Source organism: Prionailurus bengalensis, chromosome C1, assembly GCF_016509475.1.
Source record: "Prionailurus bengalensis isolate Pbe53 chromosome C1, Fcat_Pben_1.1_paternal_pri, whole genome shotgun sequence".
Taxonomy (NCBI): Eukaryota; Metazoa; Chordata; class Mammalia; order Carnivora; family Felidae; genus Prionailurus; species Prionailurus bengalensis.
Window position 1 is genome coordinate 149,783,157 of NC_057345.1, and position 27,404 is coordinate 149,810,560.

The 27,404-nt window shown below is 35.5% G+C and overlaps 1 protein-coding gene across 30 annotated transcripts in view; it reads right to left on the reverse strand.

Moving 5' to 3' along the window:
• BAZ2B (bromodomain adjacent to zinc finger domain 2B) overlaps positions 1–27,404 on the reverse strand; it is a 326,925-nt gene that overhangs the window by 217,336 nt on the left and 82,185 nt on the right. For all 30 annotated transcript variants that reach the window (XM_043576805.1, XM_043576798.1, XM_043576832.1 and 27 more), the window contains exon 2: positions 24,403–24,445. The gene's annotated coding sequence lies outside the window, so the exon portion shown is untranslated. The remainder of the gene's footprint in view (positions 1–24,402; positions 24,446–27,404) is intronic.

Below are 27,404 nucleotides of genomic sequence, written 5' to 3' on the forward strand. Positions count from 1 at the left end.
TAAAATAATGTGAAAAAAATAGAATACATTAAAAAGAAATAAAGTCATCTAATTATTGAAAAGGAACATTGAGCTGGGAATTAGACACTGATGCTGGATTCTGCATGAACTAGCCGTGTAACATAGAGCCAGTCGCTCTAAGGTTTGGTTTTGCAAAATGAAAGCACTAGACTTAATATGACTTTAAGACGCTTTTCAGTTTTGTATATAATATGCATCTTAATTTCTGAACAAACTTGAAGTTGTAGAGGCAAGCAATCTTTTGTAATAGTATTAATCCTAACTGACTGAAGATTTAGCATTTTTTACATATGAAATAAAAGTACTTCATACAAAAATAATAAGAATGGTTATTTCCACCTAACAATTACAACCCCACAACCCCAGACACAACCACCCCAAAACCAAAGACAGAAGAAGCAAATTCAGAACCCTGCAGTTTTGATCCTGAATTAATAATTAGCTAATACATTCATTAAATACCTTCTACTAGGCACTAAGGGAAAGGCAAAAGAAGATACAGTTTCCATGTTCAAGCATGTAATAACTTTATTAATGAGGTAAAATGAACTTGTGTGAACAATTAAAAACTGCCTTTTGATGCAGACTAACCCACATACCAAAAAATTCATTCCTTAACATCAATTCAAAGGAAGATAAATCCTGAAGCATAAACAGAAAGATGAAAGGGATATGAAATTTGGTTAAAGGAGAAAATATTTTTAGAATGTTTCCTTTAACAAGAGAGGCCATAATCAAATTAAAATTTTTATTCCTTTTTCATAGTTATTTTTGCACAACAATTATTTTAATTTCAATAAAAACTTCATATTTATTATGATGTCATGACTCAAAATATATGGAGGATTTAAAAATTTACTCCTAGTAGAAGGTGTCAAACAAACAAAAGAGACAAATTTTTCTCTAAACATTAAATTACAATTTATGTCAAATTCTAAAATACTTTGTATTCCAAAACAAATTTTAAAATTTACCAACAATTTTAATTTTTTCAAGAAAGTAGTTAAATTTAACAAACATACAAAAGAGAGAACTTAATTTCTAGTAACTTGCCTCATTTCTTCCATTAAGTGTGCTTATAATAAATATTAAAGGGGCGCCTGGGTGGCTCAGTTGGTTGAGCATCCAACTTTGGCTCAGGTCACGATCTCGTGGCTGGTGGGTTCGAGCACTGTGTCGGGCTCTGTGCTGACAGCTGGGAGCCTGGAGCCTACCTTGGATTCTGCGTCTCCCTCTCTCCCTGCCCCTAACCCACTTGCATTCTGTCTCCGTCTCTCTCAAAAATAAACAAACATTAAAAAATACATAAATTTTAAAAATAATTAAAACAGCATATCAGAGCTTCTTAGTCTTTTTTTTTAAGTTTCATTTATTTAAGTAATCTCTTCACCATACGTGGGGCTCAAATTCACGATCCCAAGATCAAGAATTGCATGCTCCTCCAACTGAGCCAGTTGGGCCCCCAGAGTTTATTACTCTTAATACTTAACATTATAGTCAACTGAAGATATAATATAATTAGCAGGTACTGCACATATTAGAGTATGACAAATTTTTATTCTTTGGAAAAATACTTCCATGTACTCACAGACTTTGATCTCCAAGATGACATCTTTTTTTAAAAAATACATCTTTATTTTACTTGAAGGGTATGAAGACTAAAAATAAACCTTCTTTATTTTGCCTAGTAAGTCCAATATTCAGTATTCAAAAATAACCACAATAAAATGCTTAAAATAAGACAAAGCAAATGGATTAAAAACAATGAGACACTCACACACTACCAAAACTCAAACAGGAAGAAACAGAAAATTTGAACAGGACCATAACCAGGAAAGAAATTGAATCGGTTATCAAAAATCTCTCAACAAATAAGAGTCCTAGGCCAGATGGCTTCCCAGGGCAATTCTACCAGACATTTAAAGCAGAGTTAATACCTATTATTCTCAAACTGTTGCAAAAAATAGAAATGGAAAGAAAGCTTCCAAACTCATTCTACAAAGCCAGCGTTACCTTGACTCCAAAACCAGACATAGAATCCACTAAAAAGCAGAACTACAAGCCAATATCCTTGATGAACACAGATGCAAAAATTCTCAACAAGATACAAGCAAACTGAATTCAACAATACATTAAAAGAATTCTTCACCATGATCAAGTGGGGTTTATTCCTGGGCTCCTGATATTTGCAAATCAATCAATGTGATACACCACGTTAACAAAAGAAAGGATAAGAACCATATGATCCTTTCAATAGATGCAGAAAAAGCACTTGACAAAATATAGCATCATTTCTTAATTTTAAAAAAACCCTCAGGAAAGTAGGAATAGAAGGAACATACCTCAACATCATAAAAGTCATACATGAAAGGCCCACAGCTAATATCATCCTCAGTGGGGAAAACACTGACAGCTTTCCCCCTAAGGTCAGGAACACGACAGGGATGGCCACTCTCATAACTATTATTCAACATAGTACTGGAAGCCCTAGCCTCAGCAATCAGACAACAAAACAAAATAAAAAACATCCAAACTGGCAAAGAAGAAGTTAAACTTTCACTCTTTGCAGAAGACATGATATTCTACATGGAAAACCTGAAAGACTCCACCAAATAACTGCTAAAACTGATATGTGAATTCAGCAACATCGCAGGATATAAAATCAATGTACAGAAATTGGTTGCATTTCTGTACATCAATAATGAAACAGAAAAAAGAGAAATCAAGGAATTGATCGCATTTACAACTGCACCAAGAACCATAAAATACCTAGGAATAAACCTAACCAAAGAGGTAAAAGATCTGTATGCTCAAAACTATAGAAAGCTTATGAAAGAAACTGAAGAAGAGACAAAGAAATGGAGAAACATACCAGCAAATATTGTAAAAATGTCTATACTATCCAAAGAAATCTACACATTCAATGCAATCCCTATCAAAAATATCATCAGCATTCTTCACAGAGCTAGAACAAATAGTCATAAAATTTGTATGGAACCACAAAAGACCCCAAATAGCCAAAGCAATGTTGAAAAAGATAACCAAAGCTGGAAGCACTAAAATCCTGGGCTTTAACCTATATTACAAAGCTGCAATCATCAAGACAGTATGGTACTGGCACAAAAACAGACACCTAGATCAATGGAACAGAACAGAGAACCCAGAAGCGGACCTACAAACAAGTGCCAACTAATCTTTGACAAAGCAGGAAAGAATATCCAATGGAAAAAAGACAGTCTCTTTAGCAAATGGTGCTGGGTGAACTGGACAGTAACATGCAGAAGAATGAAACTGGACCACTTTCTTATGCCATACATAAGGGCATAAAGTGATAATTCAGCAAAACGAAAATATTGTATAATCCCACTTATATTAGGTATTTTGAGTAGTCAAAACACGGAAACAGCAAGTAGAATGGTGGTTGCCAAGGAATGCAGGGAGGAGGAAATGGAAACTTCTTTAGTGGGTACAGAGTTTCAGTTCTGCAAAATGAAAAAGTTCTGGAAACTGGTTGCACAAACAATGTGAATATATTTAACACTACTGAATTTACAATTAGAAATGGTTAGCGTGGCATATTTTATATTAAAAAAAAAGATGTCTTTTAGGTGGGGGCGTCAGCACAGAGGCCACTTCATATCCTGTTTTTCATATCAAACTAAATGATAAAAGACCAAAAGCCTTCCCCCTAAGATCAGGAAGAAGACAAGAGTGACTGCTTTCACAACTGGAAGTTCTAGCCAGAATAATTAGGAAAAAAAAAAAAAAAAGAAAGGAAGAAAGAAAGGGAGGAAGAGAGGAAGGGAGGAAGGAATAGACACCCAAATTGGAAAGGTAAAACTGTCGCTATTTGCAGATGACATGTTCCCAAAGACAGAATACCCCAAAGATAAGAAAAAAAAAACTACTCGCACTAATAAACAAACTCAGCAAAATTTTACAGAGTACAAGATGAACACACACAAACATGCGTGCATGCATACACACACACACACACACACACACACACACACACACACACAATCAGCTGGGTTCTATAGACCAACAATGAACAATCCAAAAAAGAAATTAAGAAAGCATTTACAATAGCATCCAAAAGAACAAAATGCCTAGGAATAAATTTAATGAAGGAGGTGAAAGACTTCCACACTGAAAACTACAAAACATGGCTTTAAAAAAAATGAAAGATGACCTGAATAAATGGAAAGGCATCCGATGCTTGATTTTAAGATTTAGTATTTTTAGGATAGCAACACTACCCAAAGTGATGTACAGATTCAATGCAATTACTACCAGTATTCCAACAACCTTTTTTTTCTTACAGAAATAGAAAAGTTAATCCTCAAATTTATGTGGAATTGCAAGTGGCCGCAAATAACCAAAGTAATATTATGAAAGAAGAACAAAGTTGAAGGACTCACATTTCCCAATTTCAAACTTATTACAAAGCTACAGCAATCAAACAGTGTGGCACTGGTGTGAGGACAAACATATAGACCCAATGGCATAAAACTAAAAGTACACATATTGAGTAAATACAAATATCTACGGCCAACTGATATTTGACAACAACATCAAGACCATTCAGTGAGAGGAAGAAGAGTCTCTTCAACAAATGGTGCTGGGAAAACTGGATATCTATACGCAAAAAAATTAGGTTGGACCCCTATCTCATAATATATATGAAAATTAATTCAAAATAGATTGGGGACCCTGGCTGGCTCAGTTGGTAGAACATGTGACTCTTGGTTTTGAGATTGAGCCCCCGCTGTTGGATGTAGAGATATTTAAAAGTAAAATTGTATAAAAAATGGGCTAATGATCTAAACATAAGTGAAATAATAAAAAAAAATCTTAGAAGAAACATAGCGGTAAATCTTCACAAACTTGGATCTGGCAGTGGATTCTTAAATATGATACCAAAAGCACAAACAAAAAAGAAAAAAAATAGGTAAACTGGATTTTAAAGAATTAAAATCTGGGAGATAAATCAAATATTATTAAGAACGTGAAAAGATAGGGCACCTGGGTGGCTCAGCTGATCAGTTATCCGACTTCAGCTCAGGTCACGATCTCATGGTTTGTAAGTTCGAGCCTGTATTGACAACTCTGTATTGGCAGCTCAGAGCCTGGAACCTGCTTCAGATTCTGTGTCTCTCTCTCTCTCCAAAAAAATTTAAATATTTTTTTTAAAAGGTGAAAAAAATCTACAGAAGAGGAGAAAATATTTGCAAATCACATAACTGTAACAGTCTAATATCCAAAATAGATAAAGAAATCTTACAACTCACAAAGACACAACAACACAAAGACAACAACCCAATTAAAAAATGGACAAAGGATTTGAATAAACGTCCAAAGAAGATATATATAGATATATATATATATAGCCAATAACCACTTGAAAAGACACTCAAAATCATTAGCAATGTGTAAAATGCAAATCAAAACCACAATGAGGCAAATCAAAACCACTTCACACCCACTAGTATAGTTGTAATACTATATAAATAAATACTAAAAATTACAAATATTGACAAGGAAATGAAGAAATTGGAAATCTCATACATTGCTGGGAAGAAAGCTGGGGGGAAACGATTTGGTGGATTTTCTAACAGTTAAACAAAGAATTAACATCTAACCAGGCAATTCCATTCCTAGATATATACTCAAAAGAACTGAAAAGAGGCACTCAAGTGCAAGTATATTATGCATGTGTTCACAGCAGCATGACTCACAGTACTCAAAAAAGTGATAACAACCCAAAACTCCATCAATAAACAGACAGAAAAATTGTGCTATACACATACAATAAAATATTATTCAGATACAAATAACAATCAAAACTGATATCTACTACAAGGTAGATGAACCTTCAAGGCAAGTGAACAGAGCCAGAAACCAAAGGCTTCATATATGTATTATTCTATCTTACATCTTCAAAATAGGTGAATTCATAGACAGGATACAACATGGTGAATGCACTAAATTGTTCACGTTTTTAAATTTATTTTTTATTTTTTATTTTTGAGAAAGAGAGAGAGCACAAGCAGAGAAGGGGCAGAGAAAGAGAGAGAGACAGAATCTGAAGCAGGCTCCAGGCTCCGAACTGCAGCAGAGACTGATGTGGGGCTCGAACTCGTGAACTGCAAGATCATGACCTGAGCCGATGTCAGATTGAGCCACCCAGGCACCCCTAATTTGTCCACTTGTAAATGGGTTAGTTTTATGTCATATGAATTTCACTTCAATAAAAAGAAAAGTTTTGTTTTTTTTTTTAAAGGGCAAACAGGACTTAAGTTCTTTTCCAAGGAGAAAAGAGAAAAAGTACACCAGGGTTAAGAACATTTTAAAAATGCCAAAGTTCTTATACCTTCTGTCTTGGTCCTACAATGATGTCTCTGCTGTTTTCTACTTCCTCTTATCTATTTTTTATGAGATGGCCTCAATGTTATCCTCTATTCCTTCTAAGTAAGCTTTTCATTTGATATTTTAACTTTTGAGAGCTTTCTGGGTTTTGCCCATTCATTTTTTTATAGCAAACTCTTGCAACATGGATACATTGTTTTCTCTTACTTCTCTAAAAATATTCATTATAATAATTATTTAATTTTTCTTCCTCTTGTAGAGTTTCTGTTTCATCTCATTTTTTTCCTACTTATCTTTTTTAGGTCTCTGTCATTTCTAACACAGGCTTTCCTCAAATGTCTGATGACCCTTGCCTATCCAATCACAGAATGGAACATTAAAACCTTAAGTGGAAACTCTGTCAAGCTGTATGAGGCTTATCAACTGCGGATTTCACTATAGGGTGACTTGGTTAAGCCATTTCACTTGAGAATCTCTTTGATGTTTTTATCTTTAGGTTTTTAAGACCCAAGTTAGCAAAGGTGACTAGGAGATCACAATACTCAGTATATAATAAGCCTTTACTCAAACTCAATTTTGTTACAATACCCTTGCCCACAAAGGTGTTTCATTTACCTAAGTCCAAAGACCCTCAGTTTTATCTACCCCAGAGGATAAACAATAAACCTCCAATCTTCTAGTGAGTAAAGGAGGCACCCAACTGTGTTAAGTACAGGAGATCTGAGGAATATAACTGGTTAAACGGACTTTTTTATGTCTAATGAATGTTTAATAAACATTTTGTATTTTCATACAGTCTCTGTATTTAAAGATTCACTTGTATCTATAACTGTACCCCACCACTACTGCTGCCCCTTCCAGAGATTCCTAGAACTGACCATTTCTGAGTGTTCAAGGTTTCCAAAAGTATAAACTGCACTTTTTCCAGCTCTCCTCATTGTTAGCTGATTATTCAGTTCTCACACTCTGCTAAATTGGTTACTACTCATCTGTCCACTTTCCAGATCCCAGAATTTTGTTGCTATTCATCCCTCTCCTATTTCTTTGCTTATGTTTTCTTAAAATGCATTTTTCTATCAAATTAGTGGGCCTTCAGCAATTAGCCCACCCATGCTCAGCAAGCTAAGTATATTATATGTGTTCAAGCTACCTATTGTCGTCTTCCCTCAGTCTTATGAAGTTTTTTCTATGTTAAAAATCATCTTCTATAAGAAGATACTGGTTTCAGGGGGAATTAATTGTTGCAATTAATTTTAAAGGTCATTTTTTATTAGATAAAGGCTGGCTACCCTTTCTTGAAGTTCTGCTGTATTTTTCTTTTAACTTTTCTTTTTATATTCACTCTGTACAACACCGCACTGTCTGTTTTGATTGAACATTTAACTGCTAAGAAGGAAATAACACCGCCTCCTTCAGTTCCTTCAATTCTCTCAGTATACTTATGTTCTAAATCACACTGTGCTGGTTTCATTTCTCTTCATATCCTGGCATGCGGGTACTCTGCATTTGTTTTTAAGTTTGTACTTTCTCTTTAGGCATCTCCCTAGGTTTCATACAATTTAATTTTCTAAGAATCCTTCCTCTAATTCTTGACCAACAGACTTACAAAGCACATAGTTTTCGCTATAGACATGTTGCTCATTCCCATTGTACTGACATTCATCCCATGGCACTCTGGCCAGTTTATTTCTAAGAGGGCCTGCTTAATATTATGGTGGGAAACGTTATACATCTAGCTGGGATTTTGAGTGGGTGAAAGATCTAAGCTCCCAGTACAGGGCCATCAGCAAATGCTCAAAATCACCAGCTCAAAAAAAAGTAAGGTCCCTTTTTACAATCACACCTCCCCCCTCAAAAACAACTCCCAAAATTTGCTATGAATATGAAGCCTTCCTTCAAAACTTTTAGCATTTCATCTTATTCCCACCTCAGGTACACTTACAAAACTGGAGGATAAAGGGTGAGAGAGAATAGAACAGGAAAAGGGCAGCAGTAACAAAGAACATCATAATGTTTTTACACGCTCTACTGTGAAAAGAAATTCAACTTTCTCATATATACGAAGTCAGGTACCACTTATTTATTTTGCTATATAGCTGGAAATCCTAAAGATTTTTTGCAGCATATGCATCTGTTTTCAAATAGTAATACCTAGCCCCTATTATGCTTCAAAAACAAGATGGGAAAACTTTGTAGAATGAAAAATTTTGATGAGGCCTTTCCCACCCCCAGGGATTACACCATCCTGTCTATATTCAAAAAACATGGTATATATACCTCTGTCATGGCATCTATCACACCCATAATGACTGCTTTGTGTGTCTGTTTCTTCACTATATCTTACACTCCTAAAGAAGGGAATACAATCAGTATATTTCCCATCTTTATAAATTTACTAAGTAATTCAAAAGACACAATGTAATGTTTATTGAGAGTGCATATCCATGAATTTCTTTTTTTTTTTTTTTTTTTTTTTTTTTTTTTTTATTATTTATTTTTGGGACAGAGAGAGACAGAGCATGAACGGGGGAGGGGCAGAGAGAGAGGGAGACACAGAATTGGAAACAGGCTCCAGGCTCTGAGCCATCAGCCCAGAGCCTGACGCGGGGCTCGAACTCACGGACCGCGAGATCGTGACCTGGCTGAAGTCGGACGCTTAACCGACTGCGCCACCCAGGCGCCCCACCATGAATTTCTTTTAAGATGATGGAAACTTCTTAACTATGATAGCAATAGTATATAATTTAAGAATAAGAAAACAGAATACCTCCAAAAATATAAATTCATAAAAATCACAAAGAATTTATACTATTACTTTAATGCCACCAATGTACTATATATACATGACTTCCTCTTTAAAAGCCTCTAATAGGAGAAAAGTTGAGTTTGGAACATTTTCAAATTAAACATGAGATGAAGGAAAATAAAATCCACCGCCAACCAAAAAAACTTCCAGTGGCTTCTCTTCACATTGGAAAGAAGTTCTAACTAGTTTTGATGACATATGCCTTCCCTTTCTCCACAGTTTGCAATGGTCTAGTCTCATCAGCACTGTGATTCCTATTTCCTCAGAACAGCTGGTTCCTTCTGGTGATGCATTTCTCGATACAAGCGTTGCCTCCTCACAGAGGCCTTCTCCAACTTTTATATGTATACTGCCCTCAATTCTACCCTGCCCCCATATATGCTATCATATTTTTCTTACCTTTCACTCTCCTTAGGAGATCTTATCAATTATTAAAAATATTTTTTAATGTTTATTCATTTTTGAGAGAGAGAGAGAGAGAGAGAGAGCATGTGTGTGAGTAAGCACAAGTGGGCGAGGGGCCCAGAGGGGGCAGTGGGACAAAGGATCCAGAGTGGGCTCTGGGCTGACAGCAGAGAGCCCGATGAGAGTCTCAGACTCCCAAACTGCAAGATCATGTCCTGAGCCAAAGTCCAATGCTTAACCCACTGATCCACCCAGGCGCCCCCAAAATATTTTATGTATTAATTTACTTCTGCTCTCTTACCGAAAAGTAAACTTAATAAAAGTAAATTTTAGGAAATTTGTCTGACATAGTATCTACATAGTATCTACAATAGCTAGATGGGGGAAGCATGTAAGTCAATATTCCATAAATGTTTGTTAAATAAATGAATAAATGAGTGACTGAATGTGAAGCACATAATACATTGATTGACTGAATAAATGGCTCACAATTCTTTCATAGGGAATATTTTCTGAAGCAATACATTATAGTAGAAACATCATTGTTTTTAGAGAAGTATGAATTTGAATCCCAGTTACACCAATTACTAATTATGTCAACTTGGAACAGTTACTTATTATCAGTAAGACTAAGATAAAATGAAACTTGGAATCTGTCTGGCACACAATCAGCCTTTGTTAACTCTCTGTTAGTGGGCTGGAGATGAAAATAGAAGAAATCATAGCAACAGATCAAATATATGTTTGTTCTAATGGTCACTGTTGAGCATCATGGGTTCACCTATTTACTGAAAAGCAACAGGTCACAAGCAAAGCTAAAAAAAATAATATAACCATGACTGCGTCTGAAACAAGTAAAATCATATCCCCCAAACATAGTCAGCATTTTGTTATCATCTATTGAAATAACAAGGAACAATTTCAGGTCACAGAAATCTCAAGCTTATACATTTCTTTTTAAAAAATTTTTTTAACATTTATTTATTTTTGAGACAGAGAGAGAGAGAGAGAGCATGAACAGGGGAGGGTCAGAGAAAGAGGGAGACACAGAATCTGAAACAGGCTCCAGGCTCTGAGCTGTCAGCAGAGAGCCCGACGCGGGGCTCAAACCCACGGACCGTGAGATCATGACGTGGGCCGAAGTCGGACGCCCAACCGACTGAGCCACCCAGGCGCCCCACAAGCTTATAAATTTCTTAAATATTTCTTACATTTGTATTTATAAGAAATGCAGTAGTCAAAGTATTGGATCAAGGCAATCCTAGATTATGTTACTTGTTGTACCTCTTGATCACTGTACGATCTTAGGTGACTTGTTCAACCTCTGTAAGCCTCAATTAATATTGGGTTGTTGACAATTCAGCTTTAATTTACACTTCAAATATTTCTTTTTGCTCTTAAGGTAAAGGGGAAAACACCTCATCTTATTCTACAATGCCCTTTATCTTCTGGTTGTTAGTCTCAAACCATAATCCTTGTTCTCTGTACTCTAGCTACACTGACCTTTTTTTTTTTCCTTCAAAGCACTATGTTCCCTACCTATTTACCTATGTAGTTACCTTTTATTTATTTCTTTTTATTTTTTTAACATTTATTTATTTTTGAGAGACACAGCACAAGTGGGGTAGGAGCAGATAGAGAGGGAGACACAGGATCTGAAGCAGACTCCAGGCTCTGAGCTATCAGCACAGAGCCCAACACAGGGCTTGAACTCACAAACCACAAGATGATGACATGAGCTGAAGTTTGATGCTTAACCGACTGAGCCACCCAGGAACCCCAGTAGTTAACTTTACTGGAGTTTTATACTGCTTTGTATGGCTTTTAGTTACTGTCTATGTCTGTTCATTTCAGCCTGAAGAATTCCTTTTACCATTTCTTGCAGGGCAGGTCAACTAGCCCAACATACTCCTAAATATGCTCAAAGAGCTAAAGAAAACCATGGACAAAGAATAAGAAGAAACCAGGAAAATAATACATGAGCAAAATATCAATAAAGACATAGAAATTATAAAGAGGAAGTAGGGGAACCCAGGTGACTCAGTTGGTTAAGCACTGGACTCTTGATTTCGGCTCAAGTCATGAACTCATGGTTTGTGAGTTCAAGCCCCACTTGGGGCTCTGTGCTAACAGGGCCTGTTTGAGACTCTCCGTTTCCTTCTCTTTCTGCCTTCCCCCATTCACCCTCTCTCAAAAATAAATAACATTTTTAAAATAAATAAATAAATAAATAAATAAATAGGAACTAAATAAAAATGCTGGAGCTAAAAAGTACAAGAAGTGAAATTAAAGTCACTAGAGGGATTCAAAGCAAATCTGAGCAGACATGAGAAGGAACTAACAGACTTGAAGATAGGTCAATTTAGATTATCTAGTCTGAGGAACAGAAAAAAAAAGTATGGAGAAGTGAACAGATGTATTATGGATGTCTCAAAAGAAGAAGAGAAAAAAGGGCAGAAAAAATATTTGAAGACATATGCTTGAAAACTTCCCAAATTTGGGGGGAAAAACATGAATCTACACATCTAACAAGCTCAGTGCACTCCAAATAGGATAAACACAAAGAGAATCACACTGAGACACACAGCCAAGCTGATAAAAGACAAAGACAAGATAGAATCTTGAAAGCAGCAAGACAGAAGCATCTCGTCATTTGTAAGGAGTCTTCAATAAAATTAACAGCCAATTTCTCATCAGAAAGTATAGAAGCCAGAGGCAGTAAGATGATATATGTGAAGTGGTAGAAAAACTAAAAATTAAAAAAAAATTGTCAACCAAGGATTCTATATCTAGCAAAACTACACTTTAAAAATGAAGGAGAAATTAAAACATTCCCAAATAAATGAAATAAAGGATATAAATATTAAGAGCACCATGGCAAAAAGAGAAACAATGTAGCACAGTAAAGACACAGGCTCCATGTCAAACTGCCTTGGCTTTAACTCTGAACTTCACTGCCTAATAACAATGTAACTCTGGGCAAATTGTTTAACCTCTCTACAGCTCAGTTTCCCAACTATTAAATGAGGATAATAACAATACCTACCTCATGAAGTTAGGAGGATAAAAGAAGTTAAAACAGTAAACTCATAAAAGGGTACGTGGTACATAATTAAGCACTCAGATGTTGACTATCATCATCATCATCATCATCATCATTTTTATAGAAGTTCTAGAAATATTCATTTTTATTTTTTTCAACCACCTATATTTTTGTAAAACAAATACTGAATATTGAGAAAGCATGATAAAATAGTGAAATTTCTGTAGAACTGTGCATTAGTGAAATAACAAAATTATTGGGGCACCTGGGTGACTCAGTGGGTTAAGTGTCTGACTCTTGATTTCAGCTCAGGTCATGATCTCACAGTCATGAGATGGAGCTCTGTGTCAGGTTCCGTGTTGAGTGTGGAACCTGCTTAAGATTTTCTTTCTCTCTCCCTCTGCCCCTCTCCACCACTTGCACTCTCTCTCTCTCTCTAAAATAATTTTTTAATCACAAAATTATATTTTATTTCTAATAAATGGTATTGAACTAAATATTTTATTACCCCCTTTTTCAGAGGCCAAGTTAAAAAAAAGTGATTGGTTAAAGCACTTTTTTTCAAGCCTCTGACAAAGATGCTTATGTCTTTAGGGATAGACTTATGCTTTTTGCTTAAAAAACAGCCCAACACTACTATCTAACAATAATTCCTTAATATTAAATATTGAATCAGTATACACATTTCTTTGTCTTGTAATATTTTTAAATTATTTGTTTGAATTTGGACTCAAATATAATCTATACATTAGAATTGGCTGATATGTCTTTCAAACTCTGTTAATCTGTAACTGCTCCCACCACATCCCCAAGCCATTAATATTTTAGTTGAAGAAAATAGGTATTTTGTCTTTTAGAGCTTGCCAGTGTGAACTTATTCTAATTTTATCTCCCTGATGTCACTTAATATGTCATGCGGCCCTTACTATTTCTTAATCATATTCAATGTTTTTTCCTATTGTTTTAAATTGGATGGACAGCTTCATGGTGGTGGTATGTACTATTGTTAGCTAATACATGTCTTTCTTACATAAAATAGGAATACTAAATAAAGTCGTTAGGAAGACTGAATGAGTTATTACATATCAAATTCTTAAATTAGTACCTGGAACACAGCAAACACTCCATAAACATTGGCTCTTATTATCATACTGCCTGTAGACAATCAATAGGATTTGATATTAAACAAGATAAGAATTTTTGAAGAAAGGGGTACCTGGGTGGCTCAGTTGTTTAAACGTTCAAGTTTGGCTCAGGTCATGATCCCATGTTTCATGAGTTCGAGCCCCATGTCGGGCTCTGTGCTGACAGCTCAGAACCTGGAGCCTGCTTCACATTCTGTGTCTCCCTCTCTCTCTGCCCCCACCCCCCGCTCATGTTCTGTCTCTCAAAAATAAACAAAGATTAAAAAAATTTTTTTTAAGAAGTAGTTAAGAATAACTAATATTTCTGGCTTGGGTGGCTGAGTGGATGTTGATGTCACTGACCAATACAGGGAGTATATAAAAAGGAAAAGGTTTTGGGGAAATTGGAAGAGAATGTGTTCAAGTTTAGAAATGTTAAATTTGGTGCCTGTGGGATAGCAAGGAACTGGAAACAGGGGTTCTAAAATTTAAAAGAGAAGTCTGTGGACAGGAAATAAAGATAAAATGTTGAGAGGAAAGGGAGCTCAGTGAAGGTCAGAGTTGTCATAAAAGACTAGAAGACCACTCCTGGAATGAATTGGCATTGGATAAAGAGAGGTAACAACACTTCAAGCAAAGGAAATGATGTATGGAAAAAGGCACACAGAAAAAATCATCACTGTATGTTCTGGTCATAAGAATGTTCTGAATAGAAAACAATCTGTGTGTTGGAAAGTTCCATAGACAGAACAAAGCTAACTTTGAAAGGCTCTAAAATTTAGGAATAGGTAATTCGATTTAAGTAGAAAATGGGAAGATGCTTAAGATGTTAGTAAGATGACTAAACTCTATGTTGTGGCAACATGATGCAAAAATCTACTATAAGAGAATTAGAAAGGTAGAAAATGTACTTACTATACTACCCTAGAGGATTTAAAATTTATGCCAGTTTTAATTCCACCTAAGCTAAAGAGAACACTGCCTAGGTACTGTGGCTTCAGGAAGTACCCCAAAAGTACAAGATGGCATCTTTGGTGCTTTCCCATATCCCTTTCCATTCCATTCTCCTGTGTCTCCTCTTCCTTGGGAAACCAATGTTCTCAAGCTGCCCTAACTACATAAAACTGCATTTTTGCAATGATGCATCATCTTATTCCCTGAAGCATGCTGGTTACATCTTCACATTCAGTTCTAACCTGCCATGTAATCTTTCATTCTCCCCCTACTACCCTAGAGATCCTTTGTCAAATCAAAGTAATTCATGCAACACGGTAAGCGATCAAAATCCTAGTGGATATTTAATTTAAAAAGAAGAATTTACTAACTTGTATGACTTTCAAATTGTCAAAGTGCATGGTCTCCATATGTTTTCTATATATTTATCCATTCCAGTTCAATCTGAAATGATCACACTAAGAGACACACTAGCATAGGACAGTTTACTAAATACATTTTTGCTGTGCCACTACTGGAAGCAAAGCATTCTAACAGACTCTAAGGGAACTGCAAGAATGAATAAAAATCGATGCCTTTACCAGATGGTAAGGACTTTACAGTCTAACAGGTGAAATAGCCAAACATACAACTCATAAGGCAGGTAAGAGCTTTATAAGAATGTTTCTGAAGCTTAAGTTATGTATAGACCCTTACAAAGGGAGAAAAAATGCTTTCTGAACACACGGGTAGACTGAAATTAACTAAATCTTATATTACTGAAATACAGAGAAAACAAAAACTATGAATAAGCATAAACTCTTCTTGCTACTAGATCTAATTCAACATAGTACCAAAACAAATTTACAAAGTGTGCCCATAAGAACTATAAAACTAACTGTTATCATATGATGTCTTTTCTAAAATAAAATCATTGTACTCAACATGATGGAATATGGTACTGACTGCTGCTTCCCCATTATTTTCTAGTTACATTTGAGTTTGGCATGCCTATCTTATAATCTAGTGTTCCCTGAATGATTTAATATTCCCACCATTTCTTTCTACTCAAACTGCTACAAAGCTTTAATTTAGTTCCCTCCGATGTCATCTGGCCTTCACTTGATACAAACAAACCACTTGCACATGTCAAATATATTTTTGTTCTTTTCTCATTAGACTGACATAATTAAAGACAGTCCTAGTCCTGAAAGTACTGGTAGTAATTGGTTATAAGGTAAGCATCCCAGGTGATTAAAAAAAAAAATGCTTGTGTTAATTTCTTTTATATTAACATTTGAAAATTATTGTAGCAAACTCTCTCTCTCTCCACAGAAAATATATCTACATACTCAGGTCCAAGGTAGTGCTGCAGAACAATGCTGTGACAGAAGTAACAAATACTAGAAAGGCAGAAATGATGGGGATATTATTCCAACTGCAAATGGATCCAGAGGTTTTAAGGAGGAGGTAACATTTGAGGGGAACCGTGACATTTGAGATCACTGCCAAACGTGTAAGTTTTCTCAAATGTCCTTTCTGTAGGTTTGACACTAAAACTATCAAACAACTAGAGTGAAGAAGAAAAAAGACACCCAGAAATATTCAGTAATCAGGACAATAAAGAGACAAAAACCATGAGTGGTATGAACAAAAGTTGAGTAGTTTTTCCTGAGAGGAAAGCAAATCAGAGAATAAAATTATAAATATTAGATGTGCTATTCACAAAATAGATGGCATACTTTGCACGCAGTACTACTTGCACTACTTTATGTTATGATGGAAATATACCTATTGATGTATTTAAAATGCGTTTGAAAAATGCATTCATACAAGGACAGCATCAGGAATATTTGTATGAGTTAAACTGTTTTCTTAACATCCCTGACATGCTAACTAGGTGCCTTTTTGATGCTATATACAATAAGAATTTTCCATTTTTATCAAAATCTTTTCTCTTCTACAGTTTTTTATTTGTATATGTATAGAAAAGTAATAAGAATCAAATTTGATAATTCCACAATCCAGTCTATAACAACAGTCCTCTCTCAAATCTAAAAAGTTTTTGAAGATTATATTTGTATTTTATCTGCTCCTTGACTAACATTTGGAAGTCTTCACTGGTGTTCTAGAAAGTGTGAGCGAAGAGAATGATGTACTAACAAGATTAAATTTCAAGTCACTTCCATTCAGAAAACATTCACCTAGTCTAGGTTCTATACTCACTACTGATTACCAAACCAAAGCAGAAAACTCTTTTATATTCTCTCATGCTTCCATGATTACTTCTAGACTATGTTAAGTTACTGCCTTTTTCTTTTTTTAGGCAAATTAAGCAGTAGCTCATTTAGAATTTTCAGGTGAGAACTGATCTTTAAACCAAGTGAGTGTGTAACACTGCACACTTCCTCTTGTTCAAAGAAGCTGACTTGGGTCTCTGCAGCATGGTGTCATTTATACCTGCAGTCACTCACATGGGGAACATCATGCATGCTTTTAGCTCCATTAATGGTATAATGGTACAAGTTTGCAGGAGATGCATCTCGGGGGAGGAGTCTTTTATCCAAACATACATCTACTTTTGGTATTAAAAAAGTAGAAAAATAAAAGTCACTTAATACATACCAGACTTGCTCTAGAAATGGTTGATTTCTGTACTTTGCAAACAATGACTTAACTAATAAATCACACTGGGAAAGACTCTTGCCCTTTCTGAGTCATAGTTTAGTTATCTGTAAAACGTAATAACAGGTTTTCTAAAATTGTTAAGGGCTCAAATAGAAAGCACTTACCATCTTAAAAAGCAGTGAATAAAGAAATATTAGTTTTGGTCTTCCTTCTTCAACACTTACATAAAATATATTTATCTTTAAAACATTTAATGGAGGGGTACCTGGCTGACTCAGTCAGTAGAGCATAAAACTCTTGATCTTGGGGTTGTGAGTTTGAGCCCCATGTTGGGTGTAGAGATTACTTAAAACATCTTAAAATATTTCCTGGAAAAACCATGTATAATATTAAAATGATTAATATTAAGGGGCGCCTGGGTGGCGCAGTCGGTTAAGCGTCCGACTTCAGCCAGGTCACGATCTCGCGGTCCGTGAGTTCGAGCCCCGCGTCGGGCTCTGGGCTGATGGCTCAGCGCCTGGAACCTGTTTCCGATTCTGTGTCTCCCTCTCTCTCTGCCCCTCCCCCGTTCATGCTCGGTCTCTCTCTGTCCCCAAAAAATAAATAAACGTTGAAAAAAAATTTTTTTAAATGATTAATATTAAAAGAAATCTTTGTTAGATACCTAGCATTTACCAAACATCTTGGTAAGTAAATTCCTACAAGATCTAAACTTTAGGCTCATTTACTTCCTCAAATTTTACATTTCAACAGTATTGGACCCAAATATTTGCATGTCCCTGAACATATGCCCTTTCCAAATATATATGCATATTTCCTCTTTCTGGATTCTCTTCCTTAAAAAAAAACCTTTTTATTTTGAGTATAGTTGACACAAAATATTACATTAGTTTCAGGTGTACAACATAACGATTCAACAAGTGTATACATTATGCACCAAAGTGTAGCTACCACCTGTCACCATATGACACTATTATAACATCACTGGCTATACTCCTAAACTGTGCCTCTTATTCCTGTGATTTAGTCATTCCATGATTGAAAGCCTATGTCTCCCACTACGCTTCCCTCATTTGCTCATTCCCTGCCCCCAACCCCCCACCTGCAACCACCAGTTTGTTCTCTGTATTCATAGGTCTGATCTACTTTTTGTTTTTTCATTTGTTTTGTTTTGTTTCGAGAGTATTTTCTACATATAAGTGCAATCATATGGTACTTGTCTTTCTCAGCCTTAGCATAATACCCTCTAGGTCTATCCATGTTGTCACAAATGGCACAATCTCATCCTTTTTATGGGTGCATAATAGCCCAGTGGAGTGTGGTGTGTGGTGTGTGTGTTGTGTGTGTGTGTGTGTGTGTGTGTGTGTACACGTGCATGCACACACATATGCCACAATTTTCTCTACCGTTCATCTATTGATAGACACTTAGGTTGCTTCTGTATCTTGGCTATTGTAAATAATGCTCCATTAAACACAGGTGCATATATCTTTTGGAATTAGTGTTTTCTTCTAATTCATACTTCAAACATCTAGCCCTATGTCATCCTCTTCTCTGTAAAGGTTTCTTTAGTCTCCTAGACACAGTGAATAATTCTATTTTCTATCAAGCTATCAAAAATGGGGTGCTTGGGTGGCTCAGTTGGTTAAACGTCTGACTTTGGCTCAGGTCATGATCACATGGTTCGTGGGTTCGAGCCCCACGACCCACTCTGTGCTGACAGCTTGGAGCCTGGAGCATGCTTCAGATTCTGGGTCTCCCTCTCTTTGCCCCTCCCCCACTAACACTTTATGTTTCTCTATCTCTCTCTCTCAAAAATAAATAAACATTAAAAAATTTTTTAACAAGGCAGCAGAATTCAATAAAAATAAACAAAATATAAACAAATCAAAGACATTTAAAAACGGCATGAACTTTGTCAAATTATTTTGGTGTGTCAGGATTAGTTTTGGCCATGTCTGACAGAAAATCCAAAACCAGTGGCTTACAAAAAAAAGCATATCTCTGTCATGTCAAGGAAGCCCAGATGGAGACAGGCTAGTGTAGACACAATGACAACTGAACATATTAGAAACTTTCTATCTTATTGCTTTGCCCATTCTTTGTTTGTTTGTTTCTTTGTTTGTTATTTATTTTGAGAGAGAGAGAGAGAGAGAGAGAGAGAGAGAGAGAGAGAGAGATTGGGGGAGGGGCAGGAAGAGGGAGAGAGAGAGCATCCCAAGCAGGTTCCACACTGTCAGTGCGGAGCCCGACGCAGGGCTCAATCCCACGAACTGTGAGATCATGACTTGAGCCAAAAGCAAGTGTAGGACGCTTAACTGACTGAGCCAACCAGGCATCCTTGCTTTGCCTATTCTTAGTTTGTAGTTTCCACTCACTTCCAATTATCATGTCCACATTTTAGCCAGCAAGGAGGACAGGGGGGAAAAAGAGGGAATGTACCTCTTCCTTTAAGACTATTTTTTGCAAGTTGCACACATTACTGCTGTTTACTTATCTCTAGCCAAGACTTAGTCACATGAGTAAGATGCAAGGGAAATTGGGAGATATTTTTATTCCAGGTATTGATATTCTGGGGAAAACATTAGTGCAAAGGGGGAGGGGAATCAACATTAGGGAACAACTAACAATCACTGCTGTATTTCATTTTATCTTATCTGTCATAGGTATCTGACATTTTAAATTTGCTATCTACCACCAATATTTCTAACAGTGTGTACACTAAAAATTATGTAATAATTCCTTCTAAATTTTAATTTTTAAATGAAACATTTCTATTAGTAGATATTTGTCTCTATAAAATTTAAGGAATATTTACAATAAAATTACCAAGGGAAAAACAGGAATATTAATAAAAAACAGAAAAGGCCATTTCAATTATTTTAAAAGTTTCTTTGTAACAGATTAAAATATGTAGTAAAATGTGAAGTGAAAAGTAAAATAAAGCCACTGTATTAGTGAAAGTACATATGAACAAAACTGCATGTAAGTGAAATTGCATAAATACTCCCAAAGAAGAGGGAGAATTTGGAAAGCTACAAGAAGAAAAAAATATATGAGTTATTTTATCTTACTTCCTATAAATGCTGCTTACAGATATTTTTTAATCAAGTAATGGTGATCACAAAACAGAACACTAAAGAAGTATGGTGGAAGAAAGCAAAAGCAAGTTTAGGCCAAGATGTTACACTAGGTGACTCTGGTAAAGTAACTTCACAGGTGATGTCTATGATGAGGGGTCAAAAGAATCTAATACGTATCAGCTTCTGTGCTATGTTTCCTAAGCATTGTGTCACTTAATATTCACAACAGTCCTAGAGATAGAAATATTATCTCTGCTTTAGAGAGGAAAAAACTAGATCTTAAGAGTGTGTAATTGTCTCAAGATCACAACAGCTATATAAGTATCAGAGCGCAAACTTAAACAAAGGTTTATCTGACCTCAGTTCATGTTCTTTACCATTTCGTATATTATCTCCCTTCAAATTCTGTGAACCTTGGTTTTCTCAACTGTGTATAAGGGGAATGTAGCACAATCTGAACCATTCTCAAAGCCATTCTGGCCTTTTAAGATGTTGGTATCCTGTAAGGTCTGACTCTCTTTCCCTGAATAAAACCACATCATATCAAAACATCTAATCAACCTCCTCCCAGGAATTTATATGTCAATTAAGTTATAAATATATATAACATAGAAAGTAGAAATTCATTTATTGAAATTTATAGACAAGGAGCTCCTGGGTGGCTCAGTTGGTTACACCTCGGGCTCTTGATTTCAGCTCAGGTCATTATCTCACGGTTCATGAGTTTGAGCCCTGCATCAGGCTCTGCCCTGACAGTGCACAGCCTGCTTGGGATTCTCTGCCTCCTTCTCTCTCTGCCCCTCCCCTGTGTGCGCTCTCTCTCTCTCTTAAAATAAATATTTAAAAAACTTTTTTTTACTTACAGATAAAAAGGACCACCATCTTGGGGCACCTGGGTGGCTTAGTCAGTTGAGCATCTGACTCTTGGGTTTCGGCTCAGGTCATGATCTCATGGTTTCGTGGGTTCGAGCCCTGTATCGGGCTCTGCGATGGCAGTGCCAAGCCTGTTTGGGATTCTCTCTCTTTCCCTCTCTCTCTGCCCCTCCCCTGCTCGCACTCTCTCTGTCTCTCTCAAAATAAATGAATAAGCTTTAAAAAGTTAAAAAAAAAAAAAAAGGACCACAATATGTAAGATAAATTCGGATGTTTGGGGTATATCCCTGATCTTTACAGCTGATTTTATGTACCTTTATCTAAATGTCAAGAAGACATATATAAAGTTAAGAGGGAGGAAAGTTAATGAACATTATATTTACATTTTGCATAGTAATCCTTTTAAATGTAACACATTTTAGAGGTGAAGACACTGAGGCACAAGGAGGCTGATTTGCTGAAGGTCACATACCTAGTATACAGTTGCATCAGTACTTGAACTCCTTCTAGTTCTAAAATCTACATTCTTTCCCATCCACCTTGCTTCCTGTGGTTCAATTTTGGATATCCATGCATTAATATACTTATTTCTATTTTAATATAGGAAAACTAAAGATACGATTTAACTTAGCTCTTTCTTAGGCATTTTTGATTACCGGCAAACATTTGCTGAATACTCATTTAGTGAGCACAGCTGGAATAAATGTATTAAAATATGTAAAATACAAGAGAATATATATCATCAGTAACATAGGAATAAAAAATTAAGCATTACCAAACTACTAAGGAGAGAGAATCACTTTCAATTAGGATGATTAGGGAAGGCCTCGAACACATGATTACATGTGGACAGGGCATTAGAAGAGAAGTTTGAAATCATCAGAAAAAATTAAAAGCCTGAAAGGAAAAGAATATTCTAGGGAGGGGCACCTGGCTGGCTCAGTTGGTAGAGCATGCAACTCCTGATCTCAGGGCTGTGAGTTTAAGCCTCATGTTGGGTGTAGCGATTACTTAAAAATAAAATTAAAAAAACAAAAGGAATATTCTGGGGAAAAGGAAGTATGGAACCAAAATGAATATTCAACATGGAGTAGAGTCCACACAGGGTAGAGTGTAGGATTCTTCTTCTTGAATAATAGGATATTTGGCTGGGAAATATGCTAGAGCCAAATTGAGGAGGGAGCTTAAATACCAAGTTAGAATATCTAGAGTTGATCTTGTAGGAAAAGGGAAGTCACTGAACATCTTCAAGCAGAGAAATGAAAGACAGCAGTGTTTTAGTAAGATTAAACTGAGATGTATAGGCTTCAAGGGAATTGATGATGGCCAGGAAGATGGGAGATTAGATTTGGACATTTCTGTGAATTACAACATGGGAAAAACAGAAATTCTCTGGGGAAAAAAGTATAAAAGATGCATACTATATAATATATAAAAACTCATTACAGCTTCAACTCTGAAACAATCTGTAATATACCCCTCCCTAACCACAATATTCTATTCTTTTAGCTATTACTTTATCATCTGATTTCATCAGCTTATCTACTTCTGACTAGTCCCTTACCCTCTCCATTTTCTTTGAACATATCAGCCCTTCCCCGGCCTCACTTTATTTCTACCCCATGGTCAATACTTGAACTACTCTGTCCATAGTCCCCTAAGCCTGAATCAGTACCCTCTTTTCTTGACTCAAGGGGCTGGAGAAGGCCTCAAAGTCCTGATATTATTACAAAGTAAGGGTTCCTCTTATTAGTCACTTATGAACATCTCAAATGAATACTTCTTAGTCTTTAACTTACTTAGTATTTGATAATATTGGATAGTACCTCTTTTCCTGAAATTCCTGAATTTAGAACAGCTGCAATTACATACTCTCTTAATATTACCCTAAAAATGTACAGTAAAAGTCAGCATTTTCAAATTGAAAACCTTTTTCATCTGATTCTAATGTTAATCTCCTTGATTGTAAAGTACTAGATATAAACAGAAGGTTACTACAGAAATATGTTAATATCTTGTTGTAAACTATTCAGTTAGGATAATAAAGTTCTGATTAAGAAAAAACAAACAAGGAAAGAGCTACAAATCAGAGATAGCTAACTTGATCCCCTAGGAAAATAAATGAACATTCCATAAACATCTGAACATCTGTATACTCGATGATGATAAAGTCTTTAAAAATACAATAAAATTCTCCCTGGCCTCTGAAAAATGTTAACCTTAAAAAATAAACCAGTTTTCAAAATAAGTGCTAAAACATAAACACAAAGATTACACATGAATTTACATTTCTGATAATTATTGCTTCTATAATTAGTGAACAATTAGAACAGGATTAAAGAAGCAGACTGTATAAATGATTTACTCTAAATTTATTTCTCTGTCATTTAAAAGAATTTTTCAAAAATACTATAAAATCTCATTACTGTAATTCAGATTTTACTATTTAGAATTTTACAATAATGTGGATCATGGCCTTGGATAAAGTTTTTTCATTAAGAAACATATTTCCTTATATATAGTAGAAATTAACAGTTTAAAATTAAAGAGGAAAAGTGTCAGTTACTTATGAGATCTGTTTTCAACAACTCTCCATATTTGGAAGACTCTCTATAAATCATTCAAATATCAATGAAAAATTTAAGCAAGCCTAAGAATCCTTTCAAGGCTGTTTTCACAGTCTTGTGATTACAGTCTCAAGTAACTTTATTTTTGTAATTTTTTTCCTAATGTGGAGTCACCTTAAATGTTCTGCTATTTTTTAGTAAAAAAAATGTTAAAAGGTGATGTTCAGATTATGATTCACACTGAAATACATTAATATAATTAGGCACATAATTTCAGGTATAAATTAGTATATGTGCTGCCGAAGTGAGCACATTTCAGGTATAAATTAAAAGTAGTTTTCATTTTAAATGTTTTTAAATCATTTAAAGCAATATTTTAAAAGTATTTAAATAACTACAAGCATGAGATGTGGTTCATTGAAAATGTAAACATTCAATTGGCTGTTGAATGAAAGAATAATAATTTAAAATTATAAATAATTTCCAACTCAAGTGTTATTCTGGAGAAAACAAAACATCCTTAAAAGCTTAATTATTGTTTTAGTCTTACTGTGATCAATGTGGTCAATCTTGTGACATCACTGTTGAGAAATCTGCAATAGGAAAACAGAAATAGCATTCAGCTGAATCATATTTGAGTACGTAATTTCAGAAACTAAAATGTTAGTTTAGTATTTTTGTCTTCCTTGATGCCATAAGTCATATTTACATTAATCTAAAGTTGTCAGGGAAAGTACAATTGGCATGGCACAAATAAAGCATGAAGCACTTGCAGTTTTTTTATAGGTCATTATTTATTATAGCATGGTAAATTATGTTCTGTTTATAATCAGCAACACCCCAGGGTTACCATAATGTAACGTATTAGTAATACCCTATAGGACATTTGGGTTAGTTTTATTTGTTTTCAAATATTTACTAAGAAGAGAATCACAGTGTGTTAAATATACTACAAGCAAAAGAGTGGTACTGTTTATAGATAACTTTTTCTCTATGATCAGATTAGCAGTTCATTTTATGGCTAGAATGTGATCAATTTATTATCAATTAATAGGAGAAAGAGCTTTATGCTCATCCTTATGAAGAGTGACAAAACTAGTAAAGACTGAAAATATCATTGGGAAAGAACTGTACACTATAAATCCCAAGGAAGTTACAAGTGAAACTATTTCCTGAACTGTAGATAGCTTAGATTTCTTATCTCTGTAAAATCAAAGCTTTTAGAAATTTCTCAGTTAGTAAGGCATGGTTTCAGGTAAGCTTTTAGTTTTTTTTAATGTTTATTTATTTTTGAGAGAGACAGAGAGAGAGAAAGAGCAGGGGAGGGGCAGAGAGAGAAGGAGACACAGCATCCAAACCAGGCTCCAGGCTCTGAGCTGTCAGCACAGAGCCTGACACGGGGCTTGAACTCACAAAATGTGACATCATGACCTGAGCCAAAGTTGGACGCTTAATTGACAGAGACACCCAGGTGCCCCAGGCAAGCTTTTGAATGTTTCATGTTAAAAAATAACACAATGTTATGGTGTTCTAATATTCGTAACGGGCCTTCATATAATATTTCATCAGATCCTCATAACAATTCCTTCAAAGTAGTGGGAAAGAGATATTTTTTATTATACACTCATGGAAAATAGATGGTAGACAGTATACATGATTTGTCCAAGCACACAGAACTGAGTTTCCCTTGGTTCCTTTTTTATCTCACACCTTTCATCCATTCCATTCTGCCAACAAACACATTACCCTCTGTATCCAAAGACCTGCCTTCAAGGAGCTACTTCCTAGCATTATGCTCTCAACTTAAATCAATATAAAAAGCAGTCTTATGGGGAGCCTGGCTGGCTCAGTCAGTAGAGCAACTGACTCTTAATCTCAGGGTCCTGAGTCCAAGCCCCACTTTAAACAAACAAAACCAAAAACAAGCCAGTCTTGTGATGATAATGTGTCAACACAAAAAGTCTTATGAAAGAAGCAATTATACTTTCTATAAAACTCTGTAATTCAAAAAGGTATTAAAGTTTTTTTAAGGTTACATTCAAACAATATTTGTGATTGAATAAAAGATAAATGTTCCATTTTATTTTTTATTTCTTGGGGGAAAAAATACAAGGTAATTAAGACTATCTATAAAGAACTAGTGAGGGCGCCTGGGTGGCTCAGTCTGTTGAGCATCCAACCTCAGCTCAGGTCATAATCTCATGGTTTGTGGGTTCAAGCTCCACATCAGGCTCTGAGCTAACAGCTCAGAGCTAGAGCCTACTTTGAATTCTGTGTCTCCCCTCTCTTTCTGTCCCTCCCCAACTTGTACTCTATCTCTATCTCTCTCTCTCTCAAAAATAAATAAACATTAAAAAAATTGTCTTAAAAAAATATATACATTTTACTGGGTACTTGCAAATGCAAAAAAAAAAAAGTACATGAAATTAAAATAACACCAGATAAAATCAGACAAACATTAAAGCTTCTCATAAAAACCCTAAGTGGCTTTTACAAGGAAAGGTAGTTCTTTAAAATCATCTTGAAACTAGGAAATATATTCAATGCATATTCATATATAAAAAGTAATATTAAATTTTATGAAAACATAAGTCAACTAATATACTGGTTATGTGCTTTTTCTCCACAAGTCACCATTCCAGTAAATATGCAGAGAAAATCTCAACCAAATTTACCCCCAGAAAACACCTGCCAGTGTTAAACTGTGGGATAAGTCAAGATATACAATTATTTAAACATTTTTCAAGTAATTAGCATATAACTGTCTTTATTTTTCCTCTTCTTCTGCCCCAAAACACAGCCTTTCTTATATAATTGATTTTAACACACTCAAGTCTTAACCTTCACCTGACAGCACCACAAAAGTCTCAACATACACAAAGTAAGGATTCCTATCCCCACCCAGCGTATTGAAAAGATTCAAAGGAATAAATGGATACAATACTTACTTTTTCTCCCTTCACTCAAACTGAAGATAGGAATATATGCTGCTTAACTCTAAAATTCACTTAAACAATAGTCATTAAATATTTAATGTTTTTGCTGTGTTCTATGCTCTTTTCAAGGTGTGGTTATACAATAAAAAATATTTCTTTTTTTTTTAACATTTATTCATTTTTGAGAGTGAGAGAGACAGAGCATGAGTGGGGGAGGGGCAGAGAGAGAGGGAGACACAGAATCCAAAGCAGGCTCCAGGCTCCGAATTGCCAGCACAGGACCCAACGCGGGGCTCGAACTCACAGACTGCGAGATCATGACCTGAGCTGAAGTCGGACGCTTAACCGACTGAGTCCCTCAGGTGCCCCTATAATATTATTTCTAAAATTTACGTAAGAAAAATAATTTCACATGGGGAGTCTGAGTGGCTCACTTGGTTCAGCATCTGACTCTCGATTTCAGCTCAGGTAATGATCTCAGGGTTGTGAGACTGAGCCCCACATCTTCCCTTCTCCCTCTGACCCTCCCCTGTGTGCACACATGCGCTCTCTCTCAAAAAAAAAGAAAAAAAAAAAAGAAAAAAAAAAAGAAAAAAAAGAAAAGAAAAGGAAAGAA